The sequence below is a fragment of the Hyperolius riggenbachi genome, chromosome 2 (genome assembly GCF_040937935.1).
Source record: "Hyperolius riggenbachi isolate aHypRig1 chromosome 2, aHypRig1.pri, whole genome shotgun sequence".
NCBI lineage: Eukaryota > Metazoa > Chordata > Amphibia > Anura > Hyperoliidae > Hyperolius > Hyperolius riggenbachi.
In genome coordinates, this window is record NC_090647.1 from 213978154 (window position 1) to 213995435 (window position 17282).

Here is a 17282-nt window from a genome sequence, read left to right on the forward strand (position 1 = left end):
AGAGATACGTATATAGCGCAGTGCTGGGCCAAAATTACGCATGAGCGTAATTACGCATCGTAATTCAATGTAAATTTACGCGTAAGCGTTACGCGTAACTTACGGTCTTACGCGTAATTATTTACGCGTAAGACCGTAAGTAGTATCGTAATTACACTGTCTACCGTAATTGCTAGGCATGCGTAATTTTACGAACACTTACGCGTAATTTTACGCGTAATTACTAACGTAAAATCTCCCATTTTCTAAGAGTAGCCAATCAGTCAAGATCCTAAGCAACCAATAGTATCTTCTCCCGCCCTTCAGTATATGCGTACGTTTTGACGCATAAGAATGATATGTACGCAATAACTGTCACATTGACGGCTATTGCGTACATATCGTCCGCATGCGTCAAAAAATACGCATTAATGGGTATTACGGTACTACGCGTAACATCGTAGTGTAAGCGCCTTCATTACGGTATCCTTACGCGTAATTGCGTACGTTTACGTGTAATTACGGTAATGTACCGTAGATAATTTCCTACGCCGTAACCGTAATTGCGTAATGCGTAATAGCATAAAATTACGCGTAATGATCCGTAAGCGTAGATTTTTCCATTACAAGCAGCACTGATATAGCGCACTTCACTTCAGACTGGCTGCGACTGGCTGAAGTGATGGGACCCGATATCAAAGAGGGAGAAGACTGAGGATGGTGGTGTGGGAGCGATCCGTGTGCATGAGGCTGGAAGAAGCCCCAGGTATGTATAACACTGTTAGAGTTGTTTAGCTCTGGTTTCCTTTAAATTAAAAAAATGGTCCCACTTTTGACACACTAGGCATATTCATGAACAGTGCCTGTCAAAAGTTATACCGCACTGTCTTCCTATTTAATTAATTGAAGGAAGGCACGGGGCAGTAGTAGCTGCCACACTTTTGGCTGTGTGCTGTTACTTGCAAAGTGCTGCTCAAACATGATTGGGAGGAACAGCGCTTTACCTTAGTAAACTAGGATCATAGATGCCCAAGCTCATAAAGTGTTTTTTTCCCTTCTTCATTAGGGATGAGTAGGCAAAATGTTCAAGATCCTGTCAAAAGTATTGAAATTTTGCTCAGACCCTGGCAAACTCACTGCTTTTGCAAGGAATCTATGCACAACCTGCAACACTGATCACAGTGTCGTAACAATAGCCCCCTGCAGCCCCTGCTCCCGCGGGGGGGCCCGTCCCCCCCCTGGGGGCCGCTCTGGCCCATTTTGTGCGGGCTGGAGGGGTGGCAGCATGAGTGGAAAGCCTTGGCCACAGTTGGCGGGGAGAGGGGAAGTCCCCCCCTCTCCCTCACCTCGGGGCTCTCCCCTCCAGCTAGTTACAGTGTGTGGGCAGCGGGCAGTGGGCAGCGGCGGGCAGATACATACCTTCTTCCGTGCATTCCATCGCAGACTCCTCGCTCTAGCGGCTGACGTCACTTCCGGAAGTGACGTCACATCCGGAAGTGACGTCAACTGCTAGAGCCAGGAGTCTGTGATGGAACGCACGGAAGAAGGTATGTATCAGTCCGCCGCTGCCCACACACTGTAACTAGCTGGAGTGGAGCGCAGAGGGGAGAGCCCCGAGGTGAGGAAGAGGAGGGGAACTTCTCCTCTCCCTGCCGACTGTGGCCAAGGCTTTCCCCTCATGCTGCCACTCCTCCAGCCCCCACAAAACGGCCACGAGTGTGCCCCAGGGGGGGGCACTCTGAAATTCTTCAGGGGGGCCCGGTGGGCCCTAGTTATGCCTCTGTCTGATCAGTAAGCATACATTATTTGTCATTTAACCGGTTCGGCGAAAACTACACTGCTCTTTTGGCTGCCTAAGCCTGATGCAGTATAGTTTTAATGATCCGTCTGTGCACGGGATGCAACAGCTTATCCCTGCTGCCCACTAAAGTCAGCAGAGTTTTGTACCTTAGTCAGGAGACATTTTCATTGGTTCCTGACCGCCAGATCACTGTGAGCCAATCACAGTAATCAGGAAGTGAAAAAAGAAAAAAAAAAGCCTCTGGTCCTTAAAGAGACTGGAGGCTAGGGTGGTTCAAAATTGGTTAAAGAGGGACCATAATATAGTAGAATGTAAAACATTCATTTTTTACATTAATTGTCCTGGTTACAACATCACAAACACTTTATATATTTACAGTATATATTGCTGCCCTACCAGTGATGCTTAGCCGAGGATTTGTTGTTACACAGCTTTCTGTTCTGGAGTACTCTGGGAGACCAGGTGTTGATTTTAGACTGATATAGGAAAAACAGAGGCACCAGAAAGAATAAAATATGCTAGAAACAAAGTTAAAAGTGGGAGATACTGGTGGACTTTTGTCCCATCAGATGACACAATGGGTTTCTTTCAATATACAACAGAATTTTTTGGGAATTTTACTCCACTTTGCTGTGACGCATTTTGTGAGTCACGCCCGCTTCCTCAGACAATAGGGGAGTAACTAGGAGGCACAAAACATTACAATTAAAGGTTGAACTGTGACCACAAATTAATATACGCTATTGTCATGACATAAACTTGAATTGAGGTTTCAATAAAATTAGGCATACAAAAACAACATTATAGAGGGCCTCATTGGTCCTGATCCAATTCACTTTTTCTCCAAGTTTTCTCCTAGGTGATATTTCACATCTTATAAATAACATCAGTAGGGATTACCAACAAGACCGAAGCATCCCCTAGTCCATGCTGTACCATGCAAATCTGCATGCAACTCCATACAGCCTGAAAATGGACCAACCAAGTCCCACCAAGGTTCAAATCGATTGGGCCACTCACACCTGTAACCCGATTTATCCTTGTGTTCTGCCCCGGCTGAGAGGAATCCACCAGACACTGACCCAAATGCGAATATCAAGAATATCAAGAATTTATTTGTGACCTAACAATGGTCAACTGGTAACTTTCTCAACCAGTAATAGCTCTAAACACAAATATAAATAATTTTCACAATACAATGTCAGAAAAATCTTCTCTTCACAGCGGAATTAAATTCAGGTTACTTATACACACAATTGAGCTATGTTTCCTTACAATCATCAACCACTACTCAATACAACACTTGTTATTGCAGTACCATACGCTGATGTATAGGGGCTTGGGTAAAAAGAACCGGTCTACTGAGCAATTCAAGTTCTATACAGTCTCAGTCCCTTGTTGCCAAGTCCAAGCTATATTGCTTAGCAAAACCGTGGGGTGATAACGTTTCTCATTTGCTGTGGTACTGAAGCAGCTCTCACTTTCCTTTGCTGGTTTATGGCACTGAAATGATCTTTCACTTTTTTGGCTCAGAGGATTTCTCAGACTTTCTCCCTATATACTGTGGATCCCAAATGAAATAATAATAAAACAAAATAAAAATAATGAAATCAACAGATAAGAGATAACAGAAATAAAAGAAATGAAAATAACCAAAGAAGACAAATGCTCCCAGATATACCAAGATCTCTGTAATGATCAATGGGGCAGCTGCGCGAACAGCACCGCCGCCGCAGCTGCCTCTGCCCGTCCTCCCTCTAGGACGCCGAGGACGGAACGCTCGTTGCCTCAAAGGGTCACCGCGCGCACAGACGGGACCTTTATGCTAGGAGGAGGCTCGTCAACTGACCTGCTGGTCGGCTGATATCAGAGGAGTCTCATGGCGCCCAGGATTGGCTGACAGCTGGGGGCATGCCAGTGAGGTCTCCTCTGCTTCTTAAGCCTCCGGGCTTCATTCGGAAACTGTCTGCTGTTGTGAATACTTTAGTGTTAGCGCTCAGACCTTAGACTAGTTCCCAGGTGTTGAAACCAAAGACTTCACACCTAGACTAGGATTGCTATATTGTTATTGATTATCTGTGTATGATTCTGGCTATACTCTGACCTTGCATCCGCTCATTAATTGTTAACTTCTTCCTGAAGTCTTCGGACACTGTTGACCTTCCCACTGAAGGAAGAGGCGTTACCCAGTAGTGGATCTAAGCGACCACGGGTCTTCGCCCACACTCCCTTGAGGGGAGTGCAGGATTTAGCTGCCTAGTGCCCAGCCAGGTCACTACTGGGATAACCTCAGCAAGTGGTCAGGAGAACAGCGACGCTAATGTGTGATGAGAAGCAGACGTGGTCAGGCAGTTTCCAGAGGTCCAGGACAGGAGAGAGCAGCGTGGTTAGGTCACAGGCAAAAGGTCGGGGCAGGTGGCAGGCAGGCAGAAACGAGGTCACAATCCAAGAGTAGGGGCAGGCGGCAAACAGCAGGAGTCGGGGTCACAAGCCAAGGGTCAATTCCAGGAGTCAATCAGAGATCAGAGTAACAAAGTTCCTACGGACTACGCCAAGCTGTCAGAACGAGCAGCACTGGAGTAATGGCCAGTGCTGCTATTATACAGGATCTTGGGCGCCAAATTACCGCCCTGCGCATGCGCAGTGCGCGCACAGTGCACCGCGCCTGCGCGCGCACGCGCAGCGGGGCGCACAATCGCGAGCAGACGCGCGCGCGCACAAGACTCTGTGCACGCGCGCGCACCGCAGCCTGCGCGCATGCGCGCACCGCCCAATGCCGCGCGCCGCCAACCAGGAAGCCCACACACCAGCCCTAAGGACCCCCTGTGCGTGCGCACCCCAGGACGGCCGCGGGAGCGTCGTAGGACCCCAGAGTGGTGAGTGTGACATTGCCCCCCCCCTAAGGGCAACCTCCGGGTGCCCCTAGGAGCTGGCTTCTCAGGGAACCTCTGGTGGAACTGTCTGATCAGTCTCGGGGCATGAATATTCTGGGTAGGTTCCCAAGTGTTTTCCTCCATACCGTACCCCTTCCATTTTACCAGGTACTGAACAGAATTCCTGATTATTCTGCTGTCTAATATTCTTTCAACTTCAAATTCTTCGGCCCCATCCACTACAATTGGTGGGGGAGGAGCAACTGTACGGTCAGGGAAATCGCTGGGAACTACCTTCTTCAGACAGGAAATATGAAATACAGGGTGAATTCGCAGTGAGGAAGGAAGAGAAAGCTTGAAGGCCACATGATTAATTCGGGTCAGTATGGAAAAAGGGCCAACGAATTTGGGCCCTAATTTCTTGGAAGGGCAGTGTAATCTTAGGTTGGCAGTAGATAGCCAGACCAGATCTCCAGGATGTAGCTCAGGACCCTCACTTCTTAACCGGTCAGCGGCTCTCTTCTCCCTCTCCAAAGTCTGTTTGAGAATCTTCTGGACCGTGCTGAAGTTGTCCTTGATCGCCGTCACTCTCTCTTGTACTCCAGGAACAGTGACCATAAAGTTAATGCCAGGTAAGAAGGAGGGATGGAATCCATAATTCACAAAGAAGGGAGATTGGTGGGTAGCTGAATGGATAGAGTTGTTATAAGCAAACTCAGCCGTAGCCAACAGAGGGACCCAGTCATCTTGTGAGGCCGAGATGAAACACCTTAAGTACTGTTCGAGGGTCTGGTTGGTCCTCTCTGTCTGACCATTTGATTGAGGGTGATACCCAGAAGATAATGAGGAATGAATTCCAAGACACTTGCAAAGTTCTTGCCAGAAGCGGGACGTGAATTGTACTCCACGATCAGAAACCACATCCAAGGGTAAGCCGTGTAGCCTTACAATCTCTCTGAGGAAAAGATCAGCTGTCTCAGCGGCAGATGGAACCCCCTTGCAAGGGAGAAAGTGAGCCATTTTTGAGAAGCGGTCTACGACCACTAGGATGGTGGTAAACCCCTGAGAGGCAGGCAACTCGACCACAAAGTCCATGGCAATGTTTTCCCAGGGCTTCTCAGGTATTGGCAAAGGGTTCAGGAGCCCCCAAGGTTTTGTACGAGGAGTCTTAGAGCGGGCACACACCTCACATGAGGCCACAAACTGTCTGCAGTCTTTGGAGATTTCAGGCCACCAGAAGTTCCTTCGGAGCAGGTCAAGGGTCCTGTCTCCACCAAAGTGACCTGCCAGTCTATTATCGTGACAGGACTGAAGGACAAGGAGGCGTTTCTCGGGAGGTACAAACAGCTTGCCTTGGAAATAGTACAGTCCATCTTGTTTAGTTAGGTCTGGGAGCAGATCCTGGGGTACCTCGGACTGCTTTAGGGAGTTCAAGAAATCAGATTGGAGAACAAGAAAGTGCTGAGGCGACAGGATGTTATCTGTTTCGGGGCTAGGGGTTCTCTCTGAATGGAACATCCGGGACAAGGCATCAGGCTTGACATTCTTGGACCCCGGCCGGTAGGTTAAATGAAAATTAAAACGGGAGAAAAAGAGGGACCATCGTGCTTGTCGTGGTCTAAGTCTTTTTGCTGAACGAAGGTACTCAAGGTTCTTGTGATCGGTGAGTATGAGTATGGGATGCTCCGCCCCTTCCAGGAGATACCGCCATTCCTCCAGTGCAGCTTTGATGGCCAACAATTCCCTATCGGCCACATCATAGTTTCTCTCCGCTGAGTTCAGTTTCCTGGAGAAAAAGGCCACTGGATGAAGGATGGAGCTGGGGCCGAAACGCTGGGAAAGGATAGCCCCGATAGCTATCTCGGAAGCATCCACCTCTAAGATGAAAGACTTGGAAGGCTCAGCATGTTTGAGGATGGGTGCAGAAATGAAGCTGGTCTTAAGCCTCTCGAAAGCCTCTTGAGCCTGTGGAGTCCATCGGAATGGAGTGCGGGTACTCGTTAACCGAGTGATGGGAGCCACAATCAATGAGAAGTTCTTTATAAATCTTCTATAAAAGTTAGCGAACCCAACAAATCTCTGGATGGCCTTCCGATCAGTGGGTACTGGCCATTCCTGTATGGCAGAGACCTTCTGAGAGTCCATCTCTACACCAGCTGGAGAAATCTTCAAGCCTAGGAACTGAATGTTCTCTTTATTGAATTCACATTTTTCGGGTTTAGCATAAAGTCTGTGAGTGCGTAGCCGGGCGAGGACTCTCCTCACATGCCCATGATGTTCTTCCTCAGAGGCAGAGAAGATAAGGATATCGTCAAGATACACTACTAGGAAGTCGTCAATGAAATCCCTGAAGATATCGTTCACGAAGTGCTGGAATGTGGCAGGAGCGTTGCAGAGACCAAACGGCATGACCAGATACTCGTAGTGGCCGAACCGGGAACGAAAGGCCGTTTTCCATTCATCTCCTTTCCGGATCCGGATCAGATTGTAAGCCCCTCGCAGATCCAACTTGGAGAAGATGCAGGCCGAACGGAGTCTGCGGAACAGGTCGGGCATGAGAGGAAGAGGATATCGGTTCTTCACGGTGATGTTGTTGAGTTCCCGATAGTCCACACAAGGGCGGAGAGACCCATCCTTCTTCTCCACAAAGAAAATCCCTGCTCCCGCAGGAGAAGTAGAAGGACGAATAAAGCCTTTTTGGAGGTTCTCTTCAATATACTCCTTTAGGGCCATAGTCTCCGGTTCCGAGAGAGGATAGGTCCGCCCAAAAGGAATGGGCGCCCCTGGCTGAAGATCAATGGGACAGTCGTATGGCCGATGAGGTGGAAGAGAATCAGCCCCAGCTTTATCAAAGACATCCAAGAAGTCATGGTACACAGCAGGGATAATGTCCTTCTTGGGAGAACTCAAACAAAACAGAGCCCCGGCTCAGGGAAAACAATATTGTAGGCAGTATCTGGAGAGGAAGGATACTTTTCCAGTAGTCCAACTGATAGCAGGGTCATGGGTACGTAGCCAGGGCATGCCCAGAATTACAGGGAACAGAGGTGATGGGAGCAAATCGAAAGTTAGATACTCCTGATGCTCCCCTTGAATGGTCACGAGTAAGGGTAAGGTCTCAGAGATGATAGGACCAGACCCAAGACTGGATCCGTCAGCCAGTTGAATGGTAAGTGGTTGGCGTCTGGGACGCGTAGGGAGCTGGAGTCTTTGGGCCACAGACAAGTCCAGAAAGCAGGAACAGGCACCAGAGTCAATGATGGCTCTAACTTCGATTGTCCTTCCTTTGGGACCCTGCAACGAGAGCATAAGGGGAACATGAGTAGATGCAGGCGGAAGACAGGGAACTCTGCTGATACAGACAGTAGAATCAGGCTCACCCGAAGGACGAACAGGGCAGTTCAACCGGAAGTGGCCAGATGCTCCACAGTATAGGCACAAGTTGGATGCCCTCCTTCGTTGTCTTTCCTCAGGAGAGATAGCGGGTCGGGCCAACCCCAATTGCATTGGTTCAGGCTCTTCGCTCGCGGAAGCAGAGTCAAAGACCGGACCAAAGGAGCTAGGAGGAGTGGGAAGACTTCCTAAGGGACGAGTACCTCCGGACTTCTCTGCTCGTCTCTCTCTAAGACGTCTGTCTATTTGGATGGCAAGACGGATGAGTTCCTTTAGCGTGTCCGGAACTCCCACCCTGGTGAGTTCGTCCTTGATTGCCTCCGACAGGCCTTGCCGAAACCGGAACTTTAATGCAGAGTCATTCCATGAGACATCGGCTTCCCAACGTCTAAAATCCGTGACGTACTCCTCTACTGGCCTTCTTCCCTGCCGTAGGGTCTCCAGAACCAACTCCGCAGATGAGGCTCTTCCTGGGTCATCATATAGTTCCGCCATGGTAGTAAAGAAGGTATTCAAGTTGCTCAACGCAGGATGCCGCTGTTCCACCATACGAAGTGCCCAGGCCTGTGGTTCTCCTTGTAGCAGAGAGATGACGGCGCCCACCTTAATCTCCTCATTGGAATAGGTCCTTGGGAGTAAAGAGAAGTGAAGTCGGCAGGCACTTTGAAACCAGCGGAACTTCGTGCGGTCACCAGAAAACCGCTCAGGAAGAGGCAACCTTGGTTCAGGTGCCGGACCCACAGCACCTTGCGCTGGAACGGGATCAGGATTGACGGGAGGAGCAAGGGCAGGAGCAGCAGCAGGAACAAGCCCAGCGGGTCCTGCAGGCGGAGTAGCGGGAGGCCGTAGTTGGTCTCGGATCTCCATATAACCTTTTTGTACTTCATCCACCGATACGCGTAGCTGTGTGACAAGTTCATAAAGAATCCCCACTGGTGAGCGACTATCACTAGCGTCCATACTGGCTGCTCGTTACTGTTAACTTCTTCCTGAAGTCTTCGGACACTGTTGACCTTCCCACTGAAGGAAGAGGCGTTACCCAGTAGTGGATCTAAGCGACCACGGGTCTTCGCCCACACTCCCTTGAGGGGAGTGCAGGATTTAGCTGCCTAGTGCCCAGCCAGGTCACTGCTGGGATAACCTCAGCAAGTGGTCAGGAGAACAGCGACGCTAATGTGTGATGAGAAGCAGACGTGGTCAGGCAGTTTCCAGAGGTCCAGGACAGGAGAGAGCAGCGTGGTTAGGTCACAGGCAAAAGGTCGGGGCAGGTGGCAGGCAGGCAGAAACGAGGTCACAATCCAAGAGTCGGGGCAGGCGGCAGGCAGGCAGAAACGAGGTCACAATCCAAGAGTAGGGGCAGGCGGCAAACAGCAGGAGTCGGGGTCACAAGCCAAGGGTCAATTCCAGGAGTCAATCAGAGATCAGAGTAACAAAGTTCCTACGGACTACGCCAAGCTGTCAGAACGAGCAGCACTGGAGTAATGGCCAGTGCTGCTTTTATACAGGATCTTGGGCGCCAAATTACTGCCCTGCGCATGCGCAGTGCGCGCACAGTGCACCGCGCCTGCGCGCGCACGCGCAGCGGGGCGCACAATCGCGAGCAGACGCGCGCGCGCACAAGACTCTGTGCACGCGCGCGCACCGCAGCCTGCGCACATGCGCGCACCGCCCAATGCCGCGCGCCGCCAACCAGGAAGCCCACACACCAGCCCTAAGGACCCCCTGTGCGTGCGCACCCCAGGACGGCCGCGGGAGCGTCGTAGGACCCCAGAGTGGTGAGTGTGACATTAATTCTGTACTTCTGCCTTTCTGACTTGTTGCTGAACCTCTGCCTGTTTACTCGTTATCCTATTACCTCACGATTCTGTACCGATACTACCTCTCTGTTGCCGAACTTAGCCTGTCTGACCACTCTGTCCTCACCAGTGGGCCTAGCCTCTGGTGAGGGATTTCTAGTATATAATCTCTTGCTCCTCAGGTGATCATTAGTTGCAGTACTGTTTGTAACTCCTGCTCCTCAGGTGTTCACTAGCCTGCAGTACAGTCTTAATCACCTGCTCCTCAGGTGATCATTAGTTACAGTATTGTTTGTATCACCTGCTCCTCAGGTGTCCTCTAGGCTGCAGTACCGTCTTAATCACCTGCTCCTCAAGTGATCACTAGGCTGCAGTACAGTCTGAATCACCCGCTCCTCGGGAGATTCTATCTCTTCAGTATCAGTATCTCCAGCTTGCTGGGGCTTGTACGCTATTATACAGTCAGTGTACTGATTGTACCTCACCAGCCCCTCTGGTGAGGTCTCGCCAAACTATTACATTACGGTTGCACCAAGCACTACACTCTTAGCATCCTTTTGGCTATACTAGTATTATTGGTGATTCTGCAGATCACCACATAATCAGTTATAGCGTCTGCATTATTGGTGATTCTGCAGATCACCATATAATCAGACATCTGCTACACCCAACCGTTACAGGACAGCAGACCAGAAAAATATGGAGACACTCTGCAATCGGGTCGATGTGTTAGCCACTACTGTTAATGAACTCATTAAAATGGTTAACGTGCAACAGACTCAGGTTGAGCAACTGACTGAGTCAGTTAACCGCTTGCTAGACCCTAATGCTCAAGTGTCACCCCCTTCTGTGATCGAACCGAGGGTGCCCCCACCTGAGAAATTTTCGGGGCATCGCTCGGATTTTCGTAACTTTAAGCATAGATGTTTATCGTATTTTGAATTACGACCCGTCTCTTCTGGTACAGAAAGTCAGAGGGTCACCTTCATTAAGACATTGTTGTCTGGAGATTCGCAGTCCTGGGCTTATAGTCTTCCTACTGGACATGAGGCCTTGGTTTCAGTGACAGAATTCTTTAAGGCTATGGCCGTGATTTACGATGATCCCGATTTGGCAGTAACTTCTGAGAGGAAGTTAAAGACCCTCAGGCAGGGACACAGTCCAGTTGAAGTTTATGCTGCTGAGTTCAGGAGATGGGCGGGGTCAGCCAGGTGGGGGCAGTACGCACTCTTGGACTGCTTTTTATCAGGATTGTCTGATGCCGTGGCTGATCTCATGTTGGGTCATCCAGAGCCCAAGACCCTGGATGAGGCCATATCCTTGGCTATCAAAATTGATAGGCGAGTTTGCTATCAAAAGCAAACTCGGGCTAAGGCCCCAGGAAGGTTCCCTTCGTGTACTTTCTCAGCTCCTACGCCTTCCTCTTCACCCGCGGACAAGCCAATTCAGATTGGACATGCCAAGCTTTAAGAGGTCGACAAAAATAGAAGGCGTGTAGAGAAACTATGTTTATATTGTGCTGACAAAGGGCATATGGTTTCCGTTTGTCCCAAGAAGGCAGAAAACTCTATCGCCTAGGAGTAGCTGGAGGTACTACCCTAGGCGATCCAGTCTTACCTCTAAATAATAAACGTGTGTTGCTTCCATGCTCTATCACCTGGGAGGGTCAGGTTCACACTACCCAGGCTTTTATAGAATCAGGTTCCGCTGTTAATGTCATGTCTAAAAAATGTGCTGATCAGTTTGGGTTTCCGTTGACTCCTGTGTGGGAACAGATTAAGATTACAGCTGTGGGCGATTCTCCACCATCACATAGACTCCTGTATTGTTATGCCAGATTGGGGCCCTGCACAGGGAGCAAATGCAGTTTTTGGTGTTAGAGATGTTCACATCCACGGTCATCCTGGGGATGTCGTGGTTAGAGAAGCACTCCCTGGACATTGATTGGAGTACCAGACAGTTAATAAGCTGGTCACCATACTGCCATATACACTGTCTAGAGCAGGTTCCCCTCACAGCTACTGAAGCACAAGTAGTTGAAACCGTTGAGCAGGATTTGGAACCCTCCAGGGAAGAGGTTGAGTTGGATTGGGCATCGGAATTGGCCCCTTTTCAACAGGAAATCCCTGAAGGCAAACCAGAGGGGGTTCTTTTTGTTCCCCTCCAGTTTAGATTCAAGGTGTTACAGACATTTCATGCCCATAAAAGTGCTGGTTACCCAGGGGTGGCTCGTACCCAGGAATTATTAAGTCATAGTGTGTGGTGGCCCTCAATCAGTTCTGATTGTATAGAGTTTGTGGGAAGCTGCACCGTTTGTGCCAGGAGCAAGACTTCTAGGCGGGCTCCTGCAGGCACCTTGCAGGCTCTTCCGGTACCCGAGGAACCCTGGACCCATGTGTCCATGGATTTCGTGGGCGAACTGCCTCTCTCTGAGGGTAAAACGGTCTTATGGGTGGTGGTCGATGGGTTTAGTAAGATGGCACACTTCCTCCCCTTGAACGGACTCCCCTCTGCACAGGAATTGGCAGAACTGTTCATACTCCACATCTTCAGACTGCATGGGATTCCACAGGATGTGGTGTCAGATAGGGGAGTCCAGTTCACTTCTCGCTTCTGGAAAGCCTTCTGTCATCAAATGGGGATGAAGTTATCGTTTTCCTCCGGCTACCACCCACAGACCAACGGTCAGACCGAGAGGGTAGATCAGGCCCTTGAGCAGTTGCTCAGGTGTTACGTGGCTGATGCCCAGACCAATTGGGTTAAGTTTTTGCCCTACGCCGAGTTTGCCCACAATAATTTGAGATGTGTACCTTCGGGCTTTTCCCCATTCCAGATTGTCACGGGGAGGTCACCCAAATTTTCACCACTGCCGGTGGTGACATCACCATTTCCAGCTCTGGAACTCTGGTCTGTGTCCATGAAAAATATCTGGAAAAAGGTGAAGGAAAATTTGAGAAAAGCTTTTTCCATTCAGAAAAAGCATGCTGACAAAAGACATTCTGTGGAATGGAAGTTCGCACCAGGAGATTTGGTGTGGATTTCCACTCGGCATCTGTTCTTAAGGCAGCCCTCTGTTAAATTGGGTCCCAAATTTATAGGGCCCTATCCTGTTTCTAAGAAAGGGAATAATGTTACCTACATGGTGTCACTCCCACCCAGTTTCAGGGGTGGTAGGACGTTTTACGTGTCACTTTTAAAACCTGCTGTGTATGTGGATTCCACTCCCCCCCCCCCCCCTGTGGTAGTCAATGGAGATCCCAAGTACGAAATAGAACAGATCTTGGATTCCCGGCGAGTGCGTAATTCTTTGCAGTATTTGGTCCACTGGCGAGGGTATGGTACAGAAGAAAGATCTTGGGTACCCGTCTCTCGCATGCATGCGGAGGAACTCAGGGAGGAGTTTCATAGGTTGCATCCAGATAGGCCGGGTGGTGCGTGTTCGGAGTCCACGCCTAGAGGGGGGGGTACTGTAATGATCAACATGGCAGCTGCGGCAAACAGCACCGCCGCCGCAGCTGCCACCATGCCTCTGCCCGTCCTCCTGGTGTCTAGGACGCCGAGGACAGAAGGCTCGTTGCCTCAAAGGGTCACCGTCTCGCGCGGGCGCGTGCACAGACAGGACCTTTATGCTAGGAGGAGGCTCGTCAGCTGACCTGCTGGTCGGCTGACGTCAGAGGAGTCTCACGGCGCCCAGGATTGGCTGACTGCTGGGGGCGTGCCAGTGAGGTCTCCTCTGTTTCTTAAGCCTCCGGGCTTCATTCGGAAACTGTCTGCTGTTGTGAATACTTTAGTGTTAGCGCTCAGACCTTAGACTAGTTCCCAGGTGTTGAAACCAAAGACTTCACACCTAGACTAGGATTTCTATATTGTTATTGATTATCTGTGTATGATTCTGGCTATACTCTGACCTTGCATCCGCTCATTGATTCTGTACTTCTGCCTTTCTGACTTGTTGCTGAACCTCTGCCTGTTTACTCGTTATCCTATTACCTCACGATTCTGTACCGATACTACCTCTCTGTTGCCGAACTTAGCCTGTCTGACCACTCTGTCCTCACCAGTGGGCCTAGCCTCTGGTGAGGGATTTCTAGTATATAATCACCTGCTCCTCAGGTGATCATTATTTGCAGTACTGTTTGTAACTCCTGCTCCTCAGGTGTTCACTAGCCTGCAGTACAGTCTTAATCACCTGCTCCTCAGGTGATCATTAGTTGCAGTACTGTTTGTAACTCCTGCTCCTCAGGTGTTCACTAGCCTGCAGTACAGTCTTAATCACCTGCTCCTCAGGTGATCATTAGTTGCAGTACTGTTTGTAACTCCTGCTCCTCAGGTGTTCACTAGCCTGCAGTACAGTCTTAATCACCTGCTCCTCAGGTGATCACTAGGCTGCAGTACTGTTTGTAACTCCTGCTCCTCAGGTGTTCACTAGCCTGCAGTACAGTCTTAATCACCTGCTCCTCAGGTGATCATTAGTTACAGTATTGTTTGTATCACCTGCTCCTCAGGTGTCCTCTAGGCTGCAGTACCGTCTTAATCACCTGCTCCTCAGGTGATCACTAGGCTGCAGTACAGTCTGAATCACCCGCTCCTCGGGAGATTCTATCTCTTCAGTATCAGTATCTCCAGCTTGCTGGGGCTTGTACGCTATTATACAGTCAGTGTACTGATTGTACCTCACCAGCCCCTCTGGTGAGGTCTCGCCAAACTATTACATTACGGTTGCACCAAGCACTACACTCTTAGCCCCCTTCGGCTATACTAGTATTATTGGTGATTCTGCAGATCACCACATAATCAGGTATACCGTCTGCATTATCGGTGATTCTGCAGATCACCATATAATCAGAGATCTTAGTTGCTACACCCAACCGTTACAATCTCTCTATGTAATAAGATCACTCTCTCTTTAGGCTGTTTAGACTTCACACTCAACAAAGCTCCAGCCCATGCAATTGCAACACTTGAATCACCAACTCTGTTTGACTCTTTTTGTCTATCAGGTGCTACTTTCTTGTTTACTGTAGTTCTCTTTAGTATCTATCACTGGATGCAGAGTGACTCCATCACACATTTTCTCCTTTTCTGCTGACAGGTTAACAGAACTTGTTATGTTTAACTGACAGTTCTCTTTATCTTAAACACTCTTTCTCTCTCTCTCCTGCACAAATCTTGGACTTAAGTAGAACAGATATCACTTAGGTTTCACTTGAATATTAGGCTGTTGGTTAGAATTGTCTCAAACCTCCGATTTTAGGTTGTCGAACCTCGAACGCGAACTTCCGCAAAAGTTCATGTTTGCGCGAACCTCGCCAACCGCCATAGACTTCAATGGGCAGGCGAACTTCAAAACTACAAACACTAATTGTGGCCACTAAAGTGATGGAAAATATGTTTCAAGGGGTCTAACACCTGTAGGGGGGCATGGCGAAGTGAGATACACGCCAAAAGTCCCAGAGAAAAATACGGATTTGACGCACAGCAGGGTTTAAGGGCAGAAATCACATTGCATTGCTAAATTGGAGGCCTAAAGTGCTTTAAAACATCTTGCATGTGTGTACATCAATCAGGTAGTGTAATTAGTGTACTGCTTCACACTGACAGACTAAACTCACTGTGTAACGCACCGCAAACAGCTGTTTGTGTAGTGATGGCCCTGCTGGACTGGTACGCAACATGGCGGGAGTGCAGGTGATGGCGGTTTTCAAGCCCATATGGTCGGGCTGAGGTAGCTCATGACAGAACAACAGTGACTGAGTGTCCAGCTGATCAAATTTGGTTTGTCCACAATGAAGCAATGACCTTATTATCTTCTTGGGTCAGGTGTGCCCCCCAACCCCAACACACTCATTTAGCTGGTCATTGCTTCATTGTGATACGCAAGCCCCTTCACCGCGGCAAGGTAATGATCACAAAGGGGAATTGACACATGTACATGCCTTTTGTTTGTTGTTGTAGCTGCAGTGCAGCCATACAAATTAGGCAGGCATGTACACGCACCAGAAAAACTATTATAGCGGCCTCTGCTAGCAGCGGCCTTAAAAATTCAGGAATCCACCTGGAGTCCTGGACCCTGTTGGTGGTGGCGGAGAAGGCAGTCAAGCGGCCTACAGGCAGAGATGCTGTGTGGGGACTGACTTAGTCTTGGGGCAGGCAGTCACATGGCGTGCAGGCAGAGATGCTGTGTGTGGGGACTGACTTAGTCTTCGGGCGGGCAGTAGCCCTCTGGGATCCATGCCTCATTCACTTTGATAAAGGTGAGGTACTGAACACTTTTGTGACCTAGGTGACTTCTCTTCTCACTGACAATGCCTCCAGCTGCGCTGAAAATCCTTTCTAACAGGACGCTTGAGGCAGGGCAAGCCAGAAGTTGGATGGCAAATTGTGACAGCTCTGGCCACAGGTCAAGCCTGCGCACCCAGGTTTTTCACTTCCTCAAACAGACGCATGAGCCTGCAGGCATTACGCATGAGTGTTGTAATGGATTGCGGAGATGCCGCCATGTGGTCTGGCAGCGGGGCGGCTGTCTTCGCGTTCAGACCGGCGGTTTTCGCACAGCAGCAGGCATCTGGTTTGTCTGAGCCTTCTAGTGCACACAGATGGAGAGCTACGCGCGTGCGCACTGGGAGGCAGGACCTTTATGCCAGTAGGAGAGGGATCAGCTGATCAGGTTTATCAGCTGATCCCAGCGCAGGCTTTGATTGGCTGAAGAGAGCTGGGTGGCGCTGAGGAGCGCTTCACTATATATAGATCTCACTGGTCAGTCTCAGGTTGTCTGCCGTTGCGAATATATACGTGTGAGCATTTAGACCATAGTCAGATCCCACAGTGTGTTAGAACCAGGTGGACCTGGAAATTCACACTTAGCCAGATTACGCTTGTGTTATACTTTAGACCAGTTCCGGGGTGTTGTGACCAAGGACCTCACACCCAAGCTTAGGATTACTGTGTCATTGCTGTGTTATACTTTAGACCAGTTCTGGGGTGTTGTGACCAAGGACCTCACACCCAAGCTTAGGATTACTGTGTCATTGCTGTGTTATACTTTAGACTAGTTCCTGGGTGTCGAGACCACGGACCTCACACCCCAGACTAGGACTCTGCTCTATTTCTGTTATGACTATTTGCTCTGTTGACCTCTCTATTGCCTTCTGATTCGGTACCCCTGCATATCCGCATTCCTGTTGCCAGACCCTGCCTGTACTCGGTTACCGAATCAGCCTTCTGTCTCTGTACCTTATCTGCTCGTGTGTTGCCGACCTGGCCTGCCCGACCTTCCATGCTGTCACTCACTCCTTGAGTGCTCAGTCTATCTGTACTAGCAGTGAGACAATTCCACCTAGTGTCAGTTGCAACTAGGACTCCTCAGGGAGTCTGGCCTGTTAGCAGCCAGTGGCCTCTTCTCCTGGAGTCCCCTGGCTGCAGTACAGTCTATATCTAATC